Source organism: Hippopotamus amphibius, chromosome 10, assembly GCF_030028045.1.
Source record: "Hippopotamus amphibius kiboko isolate mHipAmp2 chromosome 10, mHipAmp2.hap2, whole genome shotgun sequence".
Classification (NCBI taxonomy): Eukaryota; Metazoa; Chordata; class Mammalia; order Artiodactyla; family Hippopotamidae; genus Hippopotamus; species Hippopotamus amphibius.
The window spans coordinates 12,686,825-12,703,446 of record NC_080195.1 but is presented as its reverse complement, the minus strand read 5'-3'; the positions used below and the strand labels follow the sequence as shown (position 1 = coordinate 12,703,446).

Sequence of the window (16,622 nt, the reverse complement as noted above, 5' to 3'; positions counted from 1 at the left end):
GTTATATTAGAATGGCTCTTGGCCCTTGTGTGTTCACTCTTAAAAGCAAGGCACCAAAAGCTGACCTGACAGGTAGCTCTGCATACATGTGTTGGTCTTATACACTGGTGGTCTTCACCAGGCACATCGGGGAACCAGCTGATGTTTTTGCTGAGGCCCTGCAGATATCACTGTCTGAGGGTTATTTTCTCTGGGGTAGCACCCTCCAACCTCTTCTCTTAGAATTTTACTCTGGACGTTGGTGTTCTGGGTCTGTGCAGTAGCAAGGAAATGGAGATGTCACTGTTCCACACACAGACTCCCTCGATTCTCTTGCTTCAGATGGAACTCCACCTCTGCTCACCTTGGGTCTGGAGGGAGAGGAGAGGGCAACAAACTGCTTGGGAAGTGGGTGGGGGTAGAGAACTGGAGGGACCAGTTTAATCCTTCTGCCTGCCCCCAGCCCAGTTTCTCCCATTCTTTCCTATTCTTGTGCTTTTCTGGGTTCTGTGAAAAATTAGCTCACTTCTCATAGATATTCCTCCAACTCCCTTTGCAGGCGCTAAGGTTTAACTTTCTTTCTCTCTGCTTCGTCTTTGATATTCCTCTTTCTGAATTCTGTCTCCATGTACTATGGGCACAGACATCTCCTAGTTTCCTCATGATGAATATGCATTACTGTTACCTGTTTTCCTTGATGTTTCTTGGTGAATTTTGAGAGAATGTGGTTGGGTGGGTATGTCTTCACTCTGTCATTCTGAAACCAGAGTCTCCCACATTTTTGGAGCGGAAAACAGGACTCACCATATTGTGGATTCTTATAATTCCTTTATTTTTGTTTCATTAAAGCCTAAACTTGGAGATAAATTAAATTTTAATCTACTGGCTACTGGAAGAAATAAACTATATAGATAAAGGGTTAGAGGTCATCAAACATCTGGACAAAATACTAGTTGAGTGCACAGGTGTTTCGCCTACATGACCACGGGCTAAACATCTGGACATTAGATTTTTTTCCTTCTTCAGTTTTCACCAGCTGTCTGGTATCATGGAATAGTCATAGGCATGTAATTAAAGTAACTTGTAAGTGGAATGCTGAATTAACAAATAACTTGAGGCTCCTGTTCTGTACATCCTGAACGTGGCCATGGACAGGCCCAGGGCATTACATCAGCCAGTCCCCTGATGGACACCCTAACCTCAGAGAATCCAAGGAATTCGCATCTGTAGGCAATGATCTGGTGACTGTCATCTTTCTCTTTCATTCCTACGGAATCAAGGTATCACGAGGAAATAGTTCTCAGCCTATAGCTTTAGAGGCCAAAGAGCTGCCGTAGCGATCTTATTAAATGAACATACTTCTTCCACATGTTGGATGTAGGAATCTTTCTCCCCACCACCCCTGCCCCATATCCAATTTTTAATTGAAAAAGCTAGTTTCCTAACCATACCAATATATTTAATGTACAATTCAACAAAATCCCTTTGGCCTAAACACAGAACTGGCCTGGACTATAGGACCATATGAGTTTGTTAGATGGCTGTTCTGCGTGGGATGAGAGGACATTTTAAAGTCTGAAAGCTTCTGGGAATGATTTTTAAAACTGGCTATTAAGTATACACACACGCACACACACACATCTATTTTTAATTACTCATTTATGTGTAACTATTCTTTAAGGTACAGCTCAAACCCCACTACCTGGGAAGCCTGAACCTTTCCTCTGTTAACCTTGCTATGCTTTGTTGGAATTGTTTACTTTTGTGCTTGACTGATGAACTCTCATGTTGATGTAACAGACATCTGTCAGTCAGTGACTAATCCTTCAGAAGAGATACAGAGAGAACTGGACTAAGGCCCCTACTTTTCCCGACGTACTTTTCTGTGCCGTATGTCATGGACGTACAAGTAATGTCGAGCAGAAACGCGCACAGCACTTTGTCAACGTGTACTCAGTGGGCTGGACTCCACCAGCTGCTTGCCTCCCTCCTGTGAGTGCATCCAACCTGCCTGGAGGAAAGCCACGTTGGTTCTATAAGATGCTGTAGGAGACTTCATCAGGGTGAAGAGGAGAACCTGTAAAGAGAGCAGGGCTCAAGCTGGCATGAGAGCAACAGCCTTTATTCCCAGGGTTTTATACATTAGGAAGCTCCTCCTTACCTCTCAGGTAGTGGAGATACACAGAAAGTGCTATGATGAGCCTTTCCCGCAGGGAGAGAAGGAGGATTTTATAGGGAAGTGAAATGCCAGCCTGCTTAAAAGTGTCTCCATTGTGGGTCTATTGGGTGGCTCTGGGTTGAAGCACTCTTGCCAGAAGGGCCCTGAAAAGACATAAACATAGTGGACACTCAAGAAAAGTCTATTTAAAATGAATTATTACAGGCAGTCTCTCTCTCCTCCCCTCCTTTCTCATACACACACACAACCAAAAAAAAAAAAAAAGAAATCAAAGTGATTTTAATATTTCTCTTTAATCTGCTCTGTATTTCCAAATTTCCATTTTGTTTTAAAGTTAACATCTTTTTCCTCAATACAAAAATAAATAAAGAAAAAATGAGTAGCTCACCTGTCCTTAAGGTGACCAATATTAACAGCTTTGTATCTACACCTTTATCCTTCTAAATTCAAACTTTTTTTGGGGGGGGGGGTTCCACTGTTGTCTTTGCAAAAAGGAGATCAAAATATGAATCTTTCTTTGAATCTTGATCTTCATTCTTTATAATATGTCCTGGTCCCTTGTCCAGGACGATAGATATTCTTAATTTGTTCTTTTTTATTGGTGCATAACATCCCACAGAATGGATCAATCCCCGTTTATTCACATTCAGTTATGGACAGACATTCAAGTTCTTTCCGATGTTGTCACTACAAAGAAGTTTGTATGGCTCTAATCTTCTTCTATAATCATATATTATTTATATTAGAAAATACCATTTAGACTATAAAAAGGGAGAGATAATTACTATAAAGTCAAGAAACAGATGCTGAATGAGCAGATAAATGAATATATTAAAATGTTACCTGAGAGTGGGGCCACGTAACGTTTCTGTCTTGAAACAATCACGTTGCCACCATGGGCCCTGTCTCCCAATGCGGACTGCAAAGGCCTGGGGATCAGGAACCAGGCCTCGTTCTTCCTCATCTCCTCCAAACTGCTGAGCACAGCCCTGCTGAGGGCCGCCAGCCCCAGGCCCACACAGTCCACGGGGCCCTCACAGAGTCTTTCAAAGACAGCCGTCTAGATTTCAGAATGAAAGTTTCCCATGTGTACAATGTTATAAAACAGTGTATTCCAGGCCAGCCCACAAACTCTAATTTTAACCATAATGAAGGAAAACTATATACTTGTATCATCATAGTTTCTTATTATTTCTGTGGGAAAAATGTCCTGAGTTGAGTTTCTGCATGCAGAGAATCCTCCTCTACTGTATGTGTGTGAGAGAGACAGACAGAGGCAGAAAGAGACATCCTACCCCTCACGGCCTTCAGATGAGTTATTTTCTCTCCCTTCTGCTAATCCTGTCATATGTGGAAACTGAGCAAGCAAAATAGGAAATACGATGACTAAATGTGAAAGTACCAGAAGAAGAAAGGCAAAAAAGAAAAAATGTAACATAAAATTTTGATATATTTCTTAGAGTCTTCATTCATGTTTGAGATCTAAGAATTTGAATTTGATTGCTAAGGAGACAGTAATATTCTTGCATATAAATGAAACTTTACAAGTAGAAGATTCTTTAGTTGTTATAGATTTCTCTTAATTCAGTCTTTTTCAAACAGCATATTTAAAACATGATGTGAATCAAACCAAAAGCTTACTTAAATATTAATAATGATTATGGAATGTATCACTTATTAATAGCCATTGATCTGGACACATGTTAATTTATGTTTGTTTTTATATGTTCCTTTCCAGAGCTCTGTTTGGAGAGTCATTAAAAATGAATCTTTTGATAAAACTAAAGGCTAGGAGAAACTATGTAGCATTTGTAGGAAAAAATTATCTTCCACACAGTGATTTAAAAATTTTTATAAGAATGTAGTGTAAGATATAAGATGTTTTAACCAGTGTTCTCTTTTTTGAAGTCCGATGGAAGAAACTAGCTAAAACTTACAAGTCATTTATATTAAAAGTCATAAGCATATCAAGAAATAATTTTCTGAAATGACCTATAAAAATATATTAAAATTTTTACCTTAATAAACGGAAAATTTATTCTTAAAAATGTTAATTTTTCAATAGAAAAAAATCACCCATCCATCCCTCAAAGACAACCACTATTAATGTTTTGATGTAGTTCCTTTTCACCCTATTTATAAGAACATCTCTGGGGTGACCTTACTGTACATATAAAACTTGGTTTTCCTTTTACCCTCAATGGAGCATAATCTTCCTACTATCTTACTTATCTTAAATTCATAAGCAAAAATACCAATAAGAGTATATATGTGGAAAAATATTTGTAAGCATGGTGAAAGATGACAGGCTTAGGGTAGTGCTCCTCCAGTTTCTCAATGAGGGAAAAAGCTTGGTCCAAAGTGTCATAAAAACATGACATCAACCGCATCCATTGTGAAATGAGTAGTCATGATTCTGTTGGTTCTGCCTCCCTGAAAAGATGAAAAGTTCTCATCAAGATAGGAAATAAAAACAAGGAAATATGGAGACAATCTGAGCAACTCAAGTGAGGATGAACCTACGACGTTGGTCCCTCTGCCTAGGCTGGCTCTGCACGGCCACCCAGAGGGAACTCTGCCATCAACCCTCCTTCAGGCTTCTGCCCCTTGGTCTGCATATTTCTTTCTCTCCTTCAGTCTTAAGGTTCTTCACTCATGGTTTGTTGTGTTTTCTTTCTTATCTCCAATTATAGGAAAATGAAGCCAGACTGCCAGTAGTATTGTGGCTTTGATCTTTTTTCCTTTTTTTTTCCCTAAGTGACAGAGCCTTTTCCCCAAATGAAATCTTACTCAGAACCTCAATATGTAAAACAGGAAAGTGACTTTTTTTTTTTTTTTTTTGGTGGTCAGGAGAGGAGTGGTGCTTAAAACCCAGCATCCACGGCTGGACATTGAGAAAATATCTGGTGGGCTGTTTAAACCAATATTTACTTTCAAATTACAAAACGTCCAAGGCAAATCGTCAAGTTTTCCTTACGCTGATTGTTCTGCCAACAAAAATTCAGTTTTGTGGAAACTATTTATTACACACAAGGGGTTTCTGACGCAAAAAAATCTGAAAATTTTTAGAAATAAAAAAAAGAAATACATTTGAAACCATTAAATTTTGGACTGAATATTTTGTGGTGACAATCTCTGAAAATTATCATCGTTCACTCAAAACAGTCTGAGGAAAATAGCATGTGCCTGAAATCCACAATCGAATACATCTTTTCTTTTTTTTAAAGGAAAGTTTTTATGGGGGTGGGGTTAAAAGAATGAAGTAAAATTTACTTCTTTATTTGTAGAGGTGAAAATCAGAGAGAGTTAAAGGAAAAGAAATACTTTAATTTAGGAATACAAAAAAGAAATGAAAAAGATTAAACTGTTTCCAAATTCCTCAATGTGTTGTTTCCTCAAGGAATTCATCATGTAATAAACAGAGAGGTCAAGAAAGAATACTTGCAAATTCTAAGAAATCCACAAATTAAGAAATCCTTGCATTTCATTGATGTGGAGGAGACATTTGGGAAATTTATAGTGTGACCTTTTAAAACGACAGAACCCTTCAAAATCTTCCCACTGATCTTAGAATAAAATCCAAACTCCTTGATCTGGCCTCTGCCCACCTGACCCCTGCCTGTGTCCTTCTTATGCTCATTCAGAACTCTTAAGTCACATTCACCTTCTTTTGGTTTCCAAAATATGCCAGACCCTTTTGCTTCTCAGGGCCTTTGTCTCCACTCTTTTCGCTGCCTCTGGGCTTCAGCAAACAATTGATACCTGTTATGTGTTGAAGTGTGTCCCCTTCAAAATTCAAATGTTGAAATCCTAATCCCCCAGTTCCTCAGATTGTCTTTGCAGATACAGTGAATTAAGATGAGATCATATTGGAGTATGATGGGCCCCTAATCCAATAAGACTAGTGTCCTTATAAAGTGGGGAAACTTGGATACAGACGCCCATCCAGGGAGAACACCACGTGAGGATGAAGGCAGAGAGTGATGCTTCTAGGAGCCAAAGAACACCCAGGACTGCTGGCCAACAGTCAGAAGCAGCGGGAAAGGAACGGATACTTCCCCCACAACTCTCAGGAGTCCAACCTTGATCTTGGACTTCTGGCTTCCAGAACTGTGAGACAATGCCTTTCTGTTACTTCAGCCACCTGGCTTGTGCTACTTTTTTATGGTAGCCCCAGGAAACGAATGCAGCCTCCTCTCCTCCAAGTCTTGGCTTAAATGACATTTTCTCCTTGAGAAACCTTCCTTGACCACCCAGATCCCCCAGTGTTTCCTACCAAAGGTCTTGTTTTTTCCCTCAGAACAGGGATACAAAGCTGTAACTATTTTCTTTGTTGATTGGTTTGTTGCCATTACCCCCAAAGAGAATGTAAGCTCCATGACAGCAGGGGGTTTTGTTCTTACCAGCCAGTGGGGAGCAGGGCTGGGAAACCTCTTGGAGTTGCATCTAAGGTGAAGGAGGCAGTGCCAAGAGCTGTATGTGTGAACTGTCCTACAGCTTTGGATGTAGTGGAGATGAAACTTTTTGAGGAAGTACCAGTATTTAAAAATACTCTCAATCCTTTGTTTCATGACTCATCTGTCTTTCTGATTGGCAAACTTCCAAACATTATCCAATAGAATAAGGTGTGTTATTCAAAGTGCTCAGAGGTTTGGAGAGAAAGAGAACAGACTGAACATCATCAAGGTTCACATGCTATGAGTGAGGAGCTTACAGGGAAATGGTGGAAGCTGTAACAAAAAATTCTTCAACTGTTCGGATCCAGTGAATTATGTGGTTTGCTGACTTTTCTGAAATTTATTTCTTTTTAAAACATTTTTAATACTTGAAACTATCATAATAATTGTTTCTAAAGAACCTCAAGGCAAGGCTATAGGCACTTTTTCCTTCTGACTTTAAAAGCACTACTTTATAGTTTATTATCTTAGAGAAATAAAGAATATTTCAAAGCCATTTGGGATGAGACAGAGAAATTATAGCAAAACAAAACAATTTTGAAGTTTTCAAAGTTGAAAGCCTTCCTTTTGGACAAGAAAAATTCTCTCTCTCCCTCCCTGTCCCCATACATACATACACACACACACACACACACACACACACACCCACATCCTGGCATTTTTAAAGAGTATTTCTTCCCTTACTTCATCAGAAGAACAAGACAAAATTAATATTTATTACTAAGGATTGGGCAATATATTACCCAATTTTTCATGATTTTCAGACAATAATTGCCACAAAATGAACCTCATTTCAGAGTTTCTAGTAAAATGGAAGAAACCATTACATGAGACAATAGATAATTTCTCCAACTTGATGCCTATAGTCCCTGAACTTTGATTGATGGCTTTTTCAACATCTTCGCAGTTCTACTGTTTCAACTGAAATCTGACGTGGCTGTATATTTATCCAGTGCAGACGTCACTGTGATATTCTCTGCAATGCAGAACTATAATCTATGGCTTTGTATTGGCCAACTGCTCTGGCAAAAGTGTGGAACACTCATTTTCCATGATTTTATAACCTCTGCTAAATTATAGCAGCATGGAAGAGAGCCTTGGTGACCAGGACAGAAGTGGTACCAGTGATACTGTAGGAAAAATTAGGGTATCAACCGACAGACTGATGAGGGGGGCACTGATTTAATCACAGCTATAAATACTTAACCCTTTAGTGAGCATGCCATCATATTCTACATTCATAAGTTTTACAGTTCTAAAAACTACAATTATAGATGGAGGTGATGTCTGTGCCATTACTAGGATGAAACAATGGAAATTAACATTCCAATTTACTAGACTGTAAGAAAACCTCTTGGAAGGCAGAGATTTTCATTTGTTTTGTTCATAAGAAAAGTTCTTGGGCACTCAATAAATGATTATTACTTGACTCAATAAATGATTATTACTTGAATGATTATTTTATCAAACTATTCTCATTTATTAGGAAAATAAATTAAAAACCCATTTGAGAGGGGCTAACCTTAAATGTATTTTTAAGTTTTATTCATGGGGAGGTCAAATGCTGCGTGGCCAAGTAATCGTCCTCTCTCGACTCCCTTGAAAAGAAATGAGTCCTAATGCATCCAGGTGGATGGTCCTAGGACATCCCATGCTGCCGGTGAAACACAGACACGCCTCACTCAGGAGCTCATCTCGTTTTGTTATACTAGACTGCTCAAACAACCTTTTCTGCTTTAGACCAGGTGTTGGTCACATTTCTTTGGTATGGCAAAGGCTATTTTTTCCAGAAACTTTCAAAAAGGTTATATTTTGCTATATTGATCCATTTTTCCACAGAGATTTATGACTACAGGCATCTTGTCAAAGGGCTAAAATATTTCTTCATTATGCATATCAATACACAGTGGATTTGGGGGTCGTGTTTATATTTTGGGTGTGCACTGATATGTCTTCAAGGGGATAAGAACAGAGTGAAATTCATTTTAAGTTTTATGAGTTTAGGGGCCTGGAAACTGGAAACGATACCCATGGCCCAGGAAGCTCCAGGGGCTCAGGAAAAGTGGGAGCTGGTGATGCCTCCCAGTTGCCTGGCTGATTATGAAATGACAAACACAAGGTGGCAGGGAAAGATGTTATGTGTTTAGATATGAATAATTTGTTGTCCCTGAGGAACATCTAGAATAAATGCATCCAGAGTTCAGAAGTTATAGATTATGGAGTTATCACCAAATAGTGATATCTGAAGCTTTGGATGTGGGTGAGAGCACTCAAAGAGAAAGCATGTAGAATGAGAAAATAGGAGGGGTAAGGACAGCATGTCTAGAAATACTGTAATTTAGGGGGGTGGCAGCAGAAGAGGAGCAGGCTGAGAAATAAAACAGGAGAAGGATGTCACACAGGCATCAGGCAGTATGATGGGAATTATTAAATGATACAGAGACACTGAGCAGATGAGGACTGGAAATGACCCTTTAGAAAAATTACTAGAGGGACTTCCCTGGCAGTCCAGTGGTAAAGACTCCATGCTTCCACTGCAGGGGCCACGGGTTCCATTCCTGGTCAGGGAACTAAGATCCCTGCAAGGAACTAAGATCCCTGCATGCTGCACGGTGGGGCCCCCCAAAAAATTATTAGAAGGAAATACATAAAAATATCACCAGGCCTACTCCTTACTAGTAAGATTGCAGGTGTCGTATTTTCTTCTTTCAACTTTTCTATACTTTCTGCATTCTGCACAATAAATATCGATTACATTTATATTAAAGAATACTCTGATAAGGTCTAAAATATTTTTTGAAAACCAAGGGCAAGTAACTATTAATTCCCAAGTAGCTGAGTGCCTCTGTGCTGGACACCATGCTAAGGACAAAACCACGAACAAAAGCATGGCTCTGTTGTTTTACCAAAAAGAATGAAAGCTGGTTTGACAAGGGAGGTGTGTTCTTTTCCAGTAGGGAACTGTAGCAGATAAGGCTGGAAAAGAAGTTTGGTGCCAGATTATATCAGGCTTTATATGTCTTATGAAATAATACGGACTTTATTCTGAAGGCTGCAGAGAGGTTTCTGAGGGGTGGAGTTAGAATTGGAGTTTGTGCTTCACCTGAAGTTGATTTTCTGCTTAACTTGGCTGTTAACCTGGATGAGGCTGAGTTAGAAGCCCATTTCTGAGGCCACTGCCATAGCTGAATGAAGGCGATGCAAAGGGGATGGAGGAGGGGCCAGGCCCAGAGAGCTTTGGGATCAGCATCAACAGGAAAATAAGATACTACTGATTGGATGTGTTTGGGGAAAAGGAAAACATTAAGGACTACTGGGTTTTTAGCTTGGGTCCATGGGAGGGTAAAGAGTGATAACTAACCTACAGAGTTTGTATATAGTTATTCTAATCACCTATAATGGTCATTGCTTTATGAAATAAGAAAGTGAGTGGCTGTGTCAGATAGTATTCTATGAGAGGGGATAAGAAATAACAGTGTATGGGAGATCTATTTCTGAGACCACAGTCACAAAACAGAATCCTGAACCCTCTGCTGTCTCCTCACCACATGTGCATACTGAGATACTTTTCTTTTTCCAGTCCACAGAACTCAACACATTTGTGGCAAAGAGGGGAGCTGGAGTTATGTTTTTAGAAAAGTATTTACATATATGTAGCTCTGGCCTCCCAGGAAGGGACCTTCTGGGTTGGGGAGAGAAGTTTGGGAGAAGGCCAATGAAACTGTACGTGAGGGAAGAAACAGGTATAACCAGATGAGAATCTATACTTTAAAGCAAGGGACCCCATAAGCGGCAGGTCCCAAGGGAATTGTATTCGTTTGAGCTAACACACCTTGAAAGTGACAGGTGCTATACCTGTATTCTTGCGTTCTCTCACTCATCCCCATTTCAAGGCATTGAATACTGAGGCCTTAGGTTAAGCAACTTGACAGAGGATGCGCAGCTGGTAAGTTAATGAGGCCAAATCCGAACCTGGCTGGATATACTGCACTCTAAAACCTCTCTCCTAGACCAGCCACATAAGACATCTCTCAGGAAAATTAGCTCTCACCCTCGCCCATCTCATGCTGCAGGCAGAGAACTTCTGTTGCACACTCAGTCTGGGAGGATGCTGCTGACGACTTCCTGGGGCAGGGCCTTCCTTATCGCCCCCAGACGAAGCTCCGGGCGGTGTCGCAGAAGACAGCTGCCCCTCAAATGGTTATACCCTCAACTACTGATAAGTGTTCAAATAAAGTTACGGATGCGTCACTTGGCCCAGTTATCGCACTAGTACCTAAGTAATGCTGTCTGGTCCGGTAATAGCTCCCTGTGTTCCTTGGAAGTGGGCAGTGTTACAAAGTGAATTTTTATTCGCTCCGAAAACCGAGGCTCTGAACACCGCTTACACCTGCCCCACCAACTGGACGGCCAGAGCTCTGCTTCCCCGACACGCCCTCCTCCCCCCTTCCTTCCCAACCTTCAGGTAACCCTTAGGATGGAGAGTCAGGGAGGTACCTGCCCGCTCCTCCTACCGCCGCCAGCGTATGGCCCGGAACCCAGGCTCGAGCCCCGTACCCCCACCTCGGGACGCCCACTCGGGTGTTCGCGCGGCGAGGGTGAGCGGCCCGGGTGTGCGAGCCGCCGACTCACGAGCAGCCGCTTGTTGCTGCCGCGGCCGCGACGTGGGGAAGTGAAAATGAAATTGACTTTTCTGAGAAATGATGAAAGCCGCGCTGCCTGCCAATGAACGGCGGCGGCGAACTTCCGCACCTCCCGGCCGGGCGGCTCGCGCCCTCCCTCCGCCTCCACCTCCCGGTTGCACAAGCTTGAAACAAACACTGGGGAGGAAGGGCGGAGGGAGGAGGGCGGAGGGGGGAGCGGGCGCCGGAGCGAGGGAGGGAGGGAGGGAGCGAGGCACCGGGAGGGCGGGGGGTGGGGGGATTTCCAGCCTCAGCGCTTCGCAGTTTCCTCTCCTTGTTTTGCTTTCGATCTGGACTGTTCTCAGGCAAGCCGGGGAGTAACTTTTAGTTTTGCTCCTGCGATTATTCAACTGACGGGCTTTCATTTCCATTTCACACACCCTAGCAACACTTAAGCCTTGCGGAATTGTATTGATAGCGTGAAAAAGCACACTGAGAGGTAACATTTTTCAAATAATAGTTGTGACTGTGCGTGTGTGTGTTTCTCGAGGGCATGTTTATGAGGACTGGAGGGGATGTGTGTGTGTGTGTGTGTGCGCGCGCGCGTCCTGATGGCTTGACACGATGTTTTGCAGACGGAAAATGCTGAGGTTCATAAATATTAATACCGATTTTTTGGAGGAACAGTCGGCGCTGTTATGGATCGTCTGGTTTTAGGGGAGGCAGGTTCTGCTGCTGTTGCTGCTGCTGCTGGGGCTGCTGAGGCTGCAAGGAGGAGGAGGAGGTAGAGAGGGAGGAGGAGGAGGAGGAGGTTGGTGGAGGTTTAATTTCACTTTTGGATTTGCAGATGCGGAGAGGTGGCTCCATGGACACAGACCTGCTCTGTGTGATTCTGCGCCCCAGGTGTTGTGTGTGTGGGGGGGGTGCAGGTCCGCTGGAGTCGGGCCTCCTTTTAGAACAAAATTATCGTGTGCATGTGTGTGTGCGTCTGTGTGTTTACCGATGCCGTCGCCACTAGATCCGAAGGAGGGGAGCGGGTCCTTCTCGGTGCCCAGCGGCGGTGCCTCTCTCCAGGCAGCCTCTGGCGTAAATAGGCAGGCACCCGCCGTCCGCCCGCAGCCTGCGCCCCGCGCCCGGGCCGGGAGAGGCGCCTCCCGCCGCGGCCAGAGGAAACTCGATGGGGCGCCCGGCGGCGGTCCCGGGGCTCGTCCGCCCGCCGGGCTCGGGGAAGGGTCGCGGGCGTCGGGTGCCAGCGGCCGGGGCCGGCGGGCGGGCTCGGAGCGGGACTGCGCGCGGGGCCTGGCCGGCGCGCCCGGCTTCCTGGGGGCTGGGCCGCTGCCGCCACCGCCCGGGAGGGACGCCGCGTCCTCCTTCCCGCCGGCCAGCGCCCGGCCTGGCCCTGGGGCTTTGTCACTGCACTTGTCCCGGCGCGCGGGGGGCTCGGGCGGCGCGTCCCCGGAGGGCGCCGCGCCCAGGGGTCAGCGGCCCGGCCGCGGCCTAGCGCCGGGCGCCTCCGGGTCCCCGCGGGCGCCCCCGGGCCGGCCTCGCGCGCTGGGCCTGACCCGCCTCGGCTACGGAGCGGGCGAGGTGGGGGCGGGGAGCCTCCGGGGACCGCGCGGCGCCCTGCTGGCAGGCCCGGGGCCGGCGTCCCCTGGGGGTCCCGGGGCGCGGGCGGCGGCGGGGTGGGGACGCGAGCGCCCGCCCCGCGCCCTCCGACCCCGCTCGGGGCGCCGAGTGGCATTCGCCCGCCGGCCGAACGTGGTTGGTGCAAAGCCGCGGCCGCCACTTCCTTTCCGCCTCGCGGGCCGGGCTCGCCCACCGAGCGATGCCCGCCGTGGCCAATCGTGGCGCCCGCCCGCTCGCGGTGCAGCGGCCTGGGAGCCGGCCCCGAGAGGGCTCGGGCAGCCTTTCCAAGTTCAAAGGGCTTCCGGATGCAGCTCATCCCCCTCCCGGGACGCACCGGCATCTCTGCCAGGGCCCCAGGTGTGGCTGCGTTGGCCGCCCTCACCCCTGTCCCCCTTTAGAGGGGGAGAAGCGGGAAGGAGCCTGGCAGCCCGAGCCGGGCGCGGAAACAGGCTTCCGGGTACCAGGCGAGGCGCCGAGGTCAGTCGGCGTAGGCAGGACCCCTGGGCATCGCTGTACATGTGACCCCTGGCACTGGCAGTCGAGGGGCTTTCAGTCGTTTTTGCCCCCGAAGTATAGTGTTTGGAACTTGGGGACATCTTACCGCCTCCCTTCCCTCTTCAGCCTCCTGCCTCCAGTGTGGGCAGTGCTCCCTGTCCTTGGTTAAGAAAAGGCAGAGGCTTCCTACTTGAGGAAAAGTGCTGGCATTTGCCTTCTGCCACTGGCCTCCCTGTTGCTGTGACTCGGTCTGCTTTTGATGAATGTCGAGGGAGGGTGGAGGATAGTTACATTTCCTGTTGTGGATTTTCAGGAATCACCGAGGTTGCTGTCAAGCCTGCATTCATTTGTTAGTTTTCAGACCGACTGCAGATAACGTTGGGATTTAGCAGTCTGCGCTTTTTGGTGCTTAAGGGCAGGTGCAGACGGGGCCTGGTGACAGACTGGGAAAGGTGGATGGTCTTGATGCTAGGCAGATGCACGCTGCTTGCCACGACCTGCGGCGGACCCTGTTTAACTTCCTGCACACAGATTCAGGATTTTCTAGTTTTCTCACCCCCCCCCCCCCCCCGCAATTCCTTTTTTGGAGAGGGAAAGGGTGAAATCCTGGGAAAAACTTGTGTTTTCTAAGGAAACTTCAGCAGATGGAATATTCAGGACTTAATCTGGCATTTTTAAGGGATAACCTTGAAACATCTATTGATTGATGGGGCAGAGTCCAGAATTTCACTGTAATTAGTGAATGATTATAATTTATAACTTAGCCTGTTGTGTAAGAAGTTAGAATTTGGCCTTTTAGATCCGAGTTCATGTCTGTTATGATTTGTAACTGCTTCTTAATATTAAACATTTACATATTTCATTCTCAATGAGTCGGGTTTTTTTTTCTTTTGACCTTCAAAAGTTAGAGATAACTCTGCATATTTCAGACTTACCTGTAAAAATGTCATCATAATCAAAAGTAAGGGTGTGTGGTTAAATTGGAAGCCAATTATGGCAAACAAAAGTCCTGACAGCTCAGTGAATCATGACCCAACTTTTCTCTTCCTCTGCTTTCCTGAGTACTTTATTAGGCAAAGATTCAGTATACCAAAGCTAGTTAAAGATGTTTAAACTTAGTGGTGGAAAATTGGAAACTTTGGATGTTTAATATTTGAATGTTTGACATGCATCAATTTTCTCATGTTTCCAAGGACACTGTACTTTTATTCTTAGTATTGTGGCATGTAAGCTTCCTTGTTTTTAGAGCATTTTCATACAGTTTCCTTTTGATGGAGAACAGACCACTGAACTCTAAATGGGGTATCTGGGGCATGGTTCTATTATGTGCTTTATACCAAAAAAGGCTTAAAGCAGATAAGGGAGTTTATTCATTTAATAACTATTCCTAGAACATTCACTGTGCCCCAGCCACACTGCTAGTTTCTGTGGGTTCAACTTGGGAACAGGAAGACAGTTTCTTTTTTATTTTTATTTATTTTTATTTTTTTTGGGGGGGTAGGAAGACAGTTTCTTTAGCCTCTGGAGAGATTGCATTCTAGTTGGTGAGCTGACAATACCCAACTAAAAAATAATAAAGTAATTACTTTTAGAGGTGAGTTCTATGGAAGGTGATAATAATACTTAACTGTATATCTGATAGGGTTGCTTTTGGGAACAAATGAGATACTGTTATGAAAGGTTGCATAAGGTACAGCAATCTGCAAATATGTAAGGCATTCACTTTCAGAATTCTATCAGATTATTCTTAACTGGAAAAGCCAGGGAATCATGACTGTGGATTAAATACTGACTTTCTCTTATAGAGTTTTCAGCAAAAAGGGATTTTACTTGTTCTGTGAGAATATAGATAATGGTATGGAATAACTGTTTTATGTAATGCATTAGAGTATTTAACAGTGACATATGATATTGTCAGTGAGTTTTTTCCTGTCAGAAGTTAGATGGTGTCCATGGAGACCAAATGATATGGAAATAAAAATGATTGGACCAATGTATTTTCCTCTTTATATCAAGAAAAAACCTTCCCAAGCTCACTGTGCTTTAGTCTGAATTTTATTCCTCATTGCTGAAGACTCTTCAATTTATTATCTGTTATTACAGGTATGCCTTTAACTGATTTTAGTTTTTGCTGTAACATCTTTAAAGGAACTCACTGAACTTGCATTTATTGAATGCTTATTATGTACCTAACAGTGTATGTGTGAAAATATGTGACAGCATATGTGAAAATAAATATAATAATGTATATTTGTAATAGATATAAAACATAAAGTAGTAGATAAGAATAACATAAATTGCTGTGACATGTCAGTTATTGTAACAATAAAATCAGTTCTTTTTTTGGTCTGTATGGGACACAGTGTTCCTTCCCACACTGGAGTAGGAAGTTAGGGCTGTCTGTCCCTGTTTGCCCCATTTGTGCCCTGCTGTTAGCCTGAGTCTGATCAATATTTGGTTGTAATGTCTGCCCAAGGCAGGGTCAAGCAGTGGCCCTCCTGGTGGGGGTGGCTGCTGGGAATGGGAGTGACGGATTTGATTAAATCTTGATTTTTTTCAGTGAAGAAGGGTAAGTAATCTGTAGGGTCCAGATTTAAACCTGAAGCTAATATTTTATGTAAAATACCAAGGGAAGTTACACAGGCAGGAGACCAAGTCCACAGGGATCTGAGGTTGGGCTGTGACCTGTCCAGAGGACCCACAGTCACCAGTGTTTTGCCTTCAAATTCCTTTTAAAATGATTTCCCCTAATACCAGCTCCATTTTTTGACAAATGGTCTCTGAAACAGATTGTGTTGAGTTAGGAAGACTTCAGGTGCCCATTTGTATTACTCAGAAACACATCAGACTTGCAGTCAGAACTACTGGTTGACCTGAGAGAACCAGCATCAGCAAATCTAGCTGATCTAATTCCAGCCCAAAGTAGAGAAACTTGATGTTGTAGGCTGCCTGGGCTGCTGTTTCTTAGATAAACTGTTAGTCCTGTTGGGCCTTCTGAGGTTCTGAAACTAGCTAGCATCTTCCTATTCCCATCAGTAACTATGAGTTCTGCTGGGGATTCAGGGACCCCAGGATATGAACCATTGCAGTAACCCAGGCGATTATTTTGTTAAACATATGCAAACACTGGGTCCTTGTTTTATTTATTTATTAAATATTTGCAGACAGACAACCATGTACAAGGTTGTAGGTAGTGGAAGGTGCATGAACTCAAGAGCCCAGAGGCCCAGACTTGACTTTCAGCTCTCTTATTAACTCTCCAGT

At 44.1% G+C, this 16,622-nt stretch overlaps 1 protein-coding gene and 1 long non-coding RNA gene across 7 annotated transcripts in view; one reads left to right on the top strand and one right to left on the bottom strand.

Moving 5' to 3' along the window:
• Window positions 1-798: 798 nt before the first annotated feature.
• Window positions 799-11,276, bottom strand: LOC130830084 (uncharacterized). Its single transcript, XR_009047718.1, has 3 exons — window positions 11,113-11,276; window positions 2,141-2,301; window positions 799-2,056 (listed from the first exon to the last, which is right to left on the bottom strand). It is a non-coding gene; the product is annotated as an uncharacterized LOC130830084 (long non-coding RNA).
• A 265-nt stretch (window positions 11,277-11,541) lies between these two features.
• IRF2 (interferon regulatory factor 2) overlaps window positions 11,542-16,622 on the top strand; it is a 149,514-nt gene continuing 144,433 nt past the window's right edge. For 4 of the 6 annotated variants that reach the window (XM_057697009.1, XM_057697010.1, XM_057697011.1 and 1 more), the window contains exon 1: window positions 11,542-11,736. The gene's annotated coding sequence lies outside the window, so the exon portion shown is untranslated. Of the gene's footprint in view, window positions 11,737-11,965; window positions 12,022-12,095; window positions 12,141-16,622 lie in introns of those variants that run through there. The other 2 variants (XM_057697013.1, XM_057697012.1) reach the window with 2 other exon arrangements.